The 6,731-nt window shown below is 47.1% G+C and overlaps 1 protein-coding gene across 1 annotated transcript in view; it reads right to left on the bottom strand.

The window, feature by feature from the left end:
• The window catches only part of SPIRE1 (spire type actin nucleation factor 1), a 192,059-nt gene extending 185,366 nt beyond the window's left edge, over nucleotides 1-6,693 (bottom strand). The window contains exon 1 of the mRNA XM_019525074.1: nucleotides 6,657-6,693. The gene's annotated coding sequence lies outside the window, so the exon portion shown is untranslated. The remainder of the gene's footprint in view (nucleotides 1-6,656) is intronic.
• Nucleotides 6,694-6,731: the final 38 nt, after the last annotated feature.

Below are 6,731 nucleotides of genomic sequence, written 5' to 3'. Positions count from 1 at the left end.
GGGGAGGGAGGAACAAGTGGACAGGAAGAGATGCGGTGCCTCTGAAGGCAGTGGGGTAAAGCAGGAGGGAAGGAGAGAGAGCAGCGAGGAGGAGGGGAAGGGGGATTAGTACCTAGTACTACATGGATGCAGCGGGGCAGCTGCAAGGGGCCTGATCCTTCCTATGGCAATGCAGCCCCAGCCCCCTCCCCACCATCCACCCCAAGGCACACATGTACCTGCCACTGGCAATGAACCGGGCTGAGGCTCCACAAACCCTGGGGCAGCTTCTTGCAGCCTCCTAGTCACCTGCCACAGTTATCAGGCCCAGGCAGGCCCCTGCCACCCATCACAGCTCACAGCAGGGAGGCTGCAGGCAGCTGCACCAGGGTCCACAGAGCCCTCAGCCTGGCTCGTTGCCAGCAGCGGATGCACATGCACCTCAGGCCGGATGGTGGGGAAGGGGCCTGGACTGCGCTGCCACAAGTAGGACTGGGCCCTTTGTAGTTTCCCCACCATCCACCCCGAGGTGCGTGTGCACCTGCCACCACCAAGTCGGGCTGGGGCTTTGCAGACCCAGTGCAGCTGGTTCACCAGTGACAGCAGCAGGCGAGGGGCTTGTCCTGCCTTCTGCTGCCACCCTCGGCTTCACAGGGATTGTGGCAGGGCTCACTACTGCTGCCTGCAGCCAGGCCCACCCCCAGGCAGCGACCTGCCTGCAGCAGCAGTGGATAAGGGGCTTTTCCAATTTGCTGCTGCTGCCAATGCACAGCTATCTAGGGGCCGGGGCCGGCTGTAGGCGGCAGCAGCAGCAGCAAGACCTGCCAACTGAAGCAGTAATGGGTGAGGGGCTTTCCCAGTCAGTTGCTGCCCCGGAGAACAAGTGAATGCAGGCAGAGGCTGGTCCCTGGTAGACTCATGTTATCACTGATCAGTTATCCCTCTAAGCCATAACTTTAAGGGAGTTTAAACGGGTACTTAACCAGTACTTAGGGTACTCATCAGTATTTAGATCCCTAATTTGGATCTCACCCTGAGTGTATATAGGAAACTGCAAGCTTCCAGAGTACATTTTTCCATCCCAAAGCTCGTCTCATAGGCATGGAACATGTAGCCAAGATTTTTAATAGCTAGAACTTGCTGGTTGCCTATGACAACAATTTACTTTTGAGAAGCAGTCTTATTTATGCTGAATATATTACTAGACATTCAGCATCAGTTTCTGTGCAGTTTTATTATTCATGCTACTGTCACCTGAACTTAACTACTTGAGATTTTAAAAATATCCAAGAACTGGTGTTTTACAACAGCATTTATAAGTAGCAAATCACATCCCTATACCAAAATGTTTTATTTCAGAGGTTTTGCTGGCACTGTATCCAGTGCTGCATTCTAGGTAAAGATAAACTGTAAACAAGGAAGGAGAGGACAAGGGTAAAACACCATTTAGGTTAAACATATTCTGCACTTGGGTCTACAATTTTGCCTTGAACTACACTCAAGGATAGTTAGGACAGATATGCATCTGTGGTATTTACATGCCAGATAGTCATTAAGATTCATACCAGGTGACCAGTAATTCTGTTCTTTGTTTCTTCTAAATTCATTTATTCATATTTAATGCTTTTTCTGTTTATTTCTTCCTACTCTTCAGCTCTGGCTAAATGAAGAGATTTGCAACACATTTGGAAAACAAGTACTTTGCAGTCATCTCTGAAGCAAATTCTACAATACTGCTGCAGCTCAGCAGTTCCTGTTGCATTAGCATGAGTTACCCTGACAGGCATGACTGATCGCATCCTCCTTCACAATCCCGAACAAAGCCTGAATGTTCACTACCCAAAGATACCATTCTCAGGGAAATCCTTTATTTGCCCATACACACAGGATTCTGTTGTTTACAAAAAAAAGAAACCAACACCCAGTATTTGGTTCTTTTGATTAATAAAACCATCAACCTAGTCATGTATGTTCTTGCAAAAAAAAAAAAAATTAAAATGACCTGATTTTACAGATCAGTTCCAACATTTCATTCCTTAACATAATTATTTCACTAAAAAACTAGTGAACAGTTTTAAAGTATGAGATTTGAACATAGGATATGAAAAGTATTAATTAAAGACAATAATCAGATAGGTCCATACTTCTCCAAATAAAATAATGTACTATATTAAAATGAATTTGGACTAATAGGCAATGTGCACTACAGATGTAAAGATGAATACAGTAGAGCCTTAGTTCTGAATACTGGGTTGTATTAATAACCGTGGTACTTGCAAATACAGGGAAGTGATTCTTCTGCTCTATTGTGCACTGATAAGGCCTCACCTGGAGTAATATATCGTTTTGGACCCCACACTTCAAGAAAGATGTGGACAGATTGGTAAGAGTTCAGAGGAGAGTGACAAAAAATATTTGAAGCTGTAAAGTATGACTTACAAGGACAGGCTGAAAGAACAAGGGTTATTTATTCCAGGGAAGAGAAGAAGATGGGGAATTTTCTCTGTGGCTGCAAGAGACAGGACTAGGATCAATGCACTCAAACTGCAGCAGAGGAAATTGAGGTTGGAAATTAGGAGGAACTTTCTGACCATGAAGGTTGTGAAACATTGGAACAGGCTACCTAAGAAGCTGTGGAATCTCCACCCCCACAAATTTCCAAAAGCAGGTTAGACAGACAGTTGGCTAGGATGGTTCAGTCAAGAAAGATCCTGCCTTGAGCAGAGGACTGGACTAGATGACTTTGTGAGATCCCTTCCAGCCCTGCTTTCCCATGATCCCATATCCCTACCTTTATCTACCCCAAATCCAGTGGGAAATCTCTTAAAAATACATTTCTAAAAAATACTAAATCATTAATAGGATATGCAAATAAAATTAAAAACAAACACCTGAGTATCACTTTCTTTTTTCACCCGAGAAGGCCTAAATTCAAATTTGTGTTTCTGCAAAGGCTGATGGCCTCCGATACACAAAACTGCATGATAGGGAGCACTTGGACTAATCTAAAATTCATACAGCGCAATAGAAAGGCTTCTGGTGATGTCACTGAGCTATAAATCATATCCTTTATTCACATTTTGAGACACACAGTCATGAAGTAGTCAGAAACAGAATGAGCTAAGTCTTGCCCTATATGCCAAAACTATTTTAATTTATTTTGTAAAATATTCTGTATCCTATTAATGACAAACAGCTGTTAACGAAGATCCCATTTGCAATAGGAAGCTGGTTTGTAAAAATACTGTCAAATTCTAAAGAATCTGAGCTTTTATTCAAGAAGTGGTAAATTTCTGAGCCTTATGCTTTTAAGAATAACCTTCCAAATCTGTCTTCTTAAGTCTGCAGACAAACAGCTCCAGTGCCTCTGTTACTGTTCATTACTTTCCATGCCACAAGAAGAGTGAAGCTAGGAGACTTGTGAATTTTCATTGCTAATAATCAGAAAAGTATGAACAGCAATGGAACACACCATGGCAGGGGTCAATAACCTGTGGAGCCATTTGATCCAGCTGTGGACACGGGGCTTCAGCACAGGACTTTACCCTGCTGCAAAGCTGGCTGCCAGTGCTCTTCCCATGTGACTGCAGGGAAAAGCAGTGGTGGTAGTGACTGGGTCCTAGCACTATCCTTCCACCTACCTGACTCTGCCCCAAATGGGGTCAATTCAAGCTGAAGCCTTAAAAGGTTGCTAACCATTGGAATAGAACATTTTGTCTTTGTATTGCTGATGCTTCTGAAAGCTATGGGGCACAAGCAGCAGTCTATCAAGCTGGGTACCTGAAAACAAAGCCTCAAGAAAGAACATCCACACACTCACTCTCTCTCTCTTTTACACAATTCAGAAAGGTGAGTGAAGGGCATATTTTATGAAACCACCACAGAAACATATAGCTTTGTGGAGGGGAGAAACAGAAACAGGACATATTGCTTTTTTTCAAATTGAGCAGACTCCTGCCAGGTGATCTAATGGCACAATTAAGGCATTGCAGCATCCCAGACACACTTACAGCTGCCCCAAGTAACCCAGCTGTAAATGGGTGCCTAGTTCAGGCAGGGACTGAAGGATGACCAAACATGGTGCTAGCCACTTCGTTCCTTTCTGTACCACTGACTAAATAAAACAATAAAACTTAACTAATTACACTATCTCCCCTGGCTAACAGTTCTCACAGCACCTTGGGAAGCACGGGCACCTCGGGGCGAAGAGCGGGGCAGCGCAGCCCGCCCCAAGGTGCCCGTGCAGTTGCTGCCAGCACAGAGCTGATGCTGGAGCTGTGGAGCCCAGCACAGCTGTTTGCAGCCTGCCCCCTGCTTGCTTGGTGCAGCTGCCCAGAGCCCAGGCTGGCTACAAACAGCTGCGTTGGGCTCTGGAAGCCTGCCATTACCTCTGTGATGGAAGAAGGGGAGAGACCGGGGCTGCGCTGCCTCAAGCCCCTCCCTCACCACCCACTCCAATGCAATGCGTAGGTGCACACACCTGTGCGAAGCCCAGCACAGCTGTTTGGAGCCTCCCAACTGCAGCCAGCCGGGAGTCCAGGCTGCTCCCAGCAGCTCCCCAGAGCCGGGGTAGCTGCTGACAGCCAGAGAACCCAGGCTGGGGGGCAGTAGGGGTGGGAGGCACAGGTCAGCAGGGGCACAAGCAGGGCATCCTGCCATGTACCCCTTGCCCTCATTTTGTTTTTCTGCCATGCTGGCACTCCAGCACCTTCCGAGGTAGGCATTGTGGTGTTTTTCAGTACTCCAGCCAAAAAACATTGCCTACCCTGCCTTAGACCAACACAGCTCCAACCTACACCCCTGAAAACGAAGAGCTAGCATTTTCTGAGGGGTGCCTGAAGTCTAATGAAGTTAAGAACCACTGATTTAGATCTTAGGTTTCAGAGAAGTTTTTGTTTTTGTTTTTTTTTAATTAGAGACTATGATAAAAGACAGAGCTACTAAGCAGGTCTAGGAACAGACTTCTAGTAGGGATCCCCAAGTATCTTCCCTTTTTCCATTATATAGCAAGGAGAAGCACTGACTTTTTCATGGACCACCTAAAAATTGCTGAGGGTCTCGGCAGACCACTTAATAAACTTTTTTTTGTTCTACAAATCAAAGCACACAACTCATATTTTAACATCAGTAGTCTTACCTTACAAGTACAGATATTCTTGATAGTTCTGTAACCTTTCTGCAGACCCCCTGAATGGAGCTTGTGGACCAGTGGTGGTCCGCAAACCACAGTTTCAGAACCTGTCTTAGACTATCCTGTCCACCCGCCATTTTACTCCAATCCTTGGCTGCCAGCTGTATACTAAGAGTCCCAAGAACTAAGCCCAGGTAGCTAACTTGAATCAACAAAGGAAGTAGCCACAAAACACATGGAGAAAAGGAATACATTGCAAAAAAAAACCCCAAAAAACTTGTAAAGAAAAAAAAGAAAAACAAATCTAGAATAACATTAAGAGTAAGGACAATGTATGTAGGACAGTACACAGATGACACATGCTAAATTGCTTAAGATGACTTGTGCAGGCAAGGCCAGCCACATTCAACACAAGCTAAATCTGATGGGTTAAAGTCAAAAGTCGCTTTCAGCATCCACTGTGCAACACAGGAGCCTGGGCAAGACGGACCTATGGTCTGATCCAGCCGGTGGTAATTAATATATTCTTACAAGAGGACCAGAGCTTTAGACCATACTTTGAATCCTACTTTAGACAATGCTATATTGAAGAAAATACAAGCAGACACACTATGATAACAAAAAAAAGCAAAGCCATGAAAGAAAGAAGCAAGGGGAAAAGCAAAAGATATAGAAGTGACCCATTTGGAAAAGAAAAGCTATTGCTGAAAACATCTCCAGGAAATGGAGTGCACCTCAAACAACGCCGATTTGAGATCCCTGGGGCACAAGGAAGGTGTGGCCAAGCAGGCATTTCCCTCCTTGCCAGCAGCTGCTGTACGCAGTTTTTCTCCCCATGGCATCCTCCCACGCTTCCCTGCACAGCATCTCACAGCACTTTTCAGGGGTCATCTCCTTTCTGCTTCTCTAAACAATACCCAAGAATTACGGCATGCCTGCCATACTGTATATGTGGGTCTCAGCACAAGCCTTTCTTCCTTCCAGCCCAGATGACTGTCAGGCTGTGCCAGTGGTTTATTTTTTCCAGGCAGACATGCAATGACAAGCCTCCGTCAATTCCAGTGCCGCGCTGCGTATCCAAACGCTCAGTCTCCCTACTGGAAAGACTCCTGTATCTAGGGGACTTTGAGCACCAACACCCAACCCTTCCTAAAACCCTGGGGGATGGGGGGGCACTGCGCCAGTGCCTGGTACCCTAGAGGATGCCATTACTGGGGAGGTGGGCTTTCTTTTCATTCCCCTGCTGCCGGCTCCAGGTTTTAGAGCAATACCATTCATTTCGCTATTAATAAACACAGGATGCATTACTGAGCTGATGTTCCCTGGGTCCAGCCTGCAAAGCGATGGGATTACACGCTTTGGGGGGCAGGGGTTGTTTCTGGAGGGAGCAAGCTCCCTCCCCCGCCCGGCCCGAGGGGCTGCTCGGGGCCGGGGGGATCAGAGGCCGGCGGGGAGGGCGCCGCGGCGCAGACAAAGAGGCGACATCGCGCCCCCCGGCGCCCGCCCGCCTTTGTGTGCCTCCCTCGGCCGCGCGGGCGGGACCTACCGCTGCCTGCAGCCGGCTCCAGGCTCACGGCGCCGTCCCTCCAGATGCGGAGCTGGGCGGGCGCCTGCAGGCGGG

This window comes from Gavialis gangeticus, unplaced genomic scaffold (genome assembly GCF_001723915.1).
Source record: "Gavialis gangeticus isolate Ggan-Ray unplaced genomic scaffold, GavGan_comp1, whole genome shotgun sequence".
Classification (NCBI taxonomy): Eukaryota; Metazoa; Chordata; order Crocodylia; family Gavialidae; genus Gavialis; species Gavialis gangeticus.
Note: the sequence above shows the minus strand (reverse complement) of the source record. Positions and strands in the feature narration are given on the sequence as shown.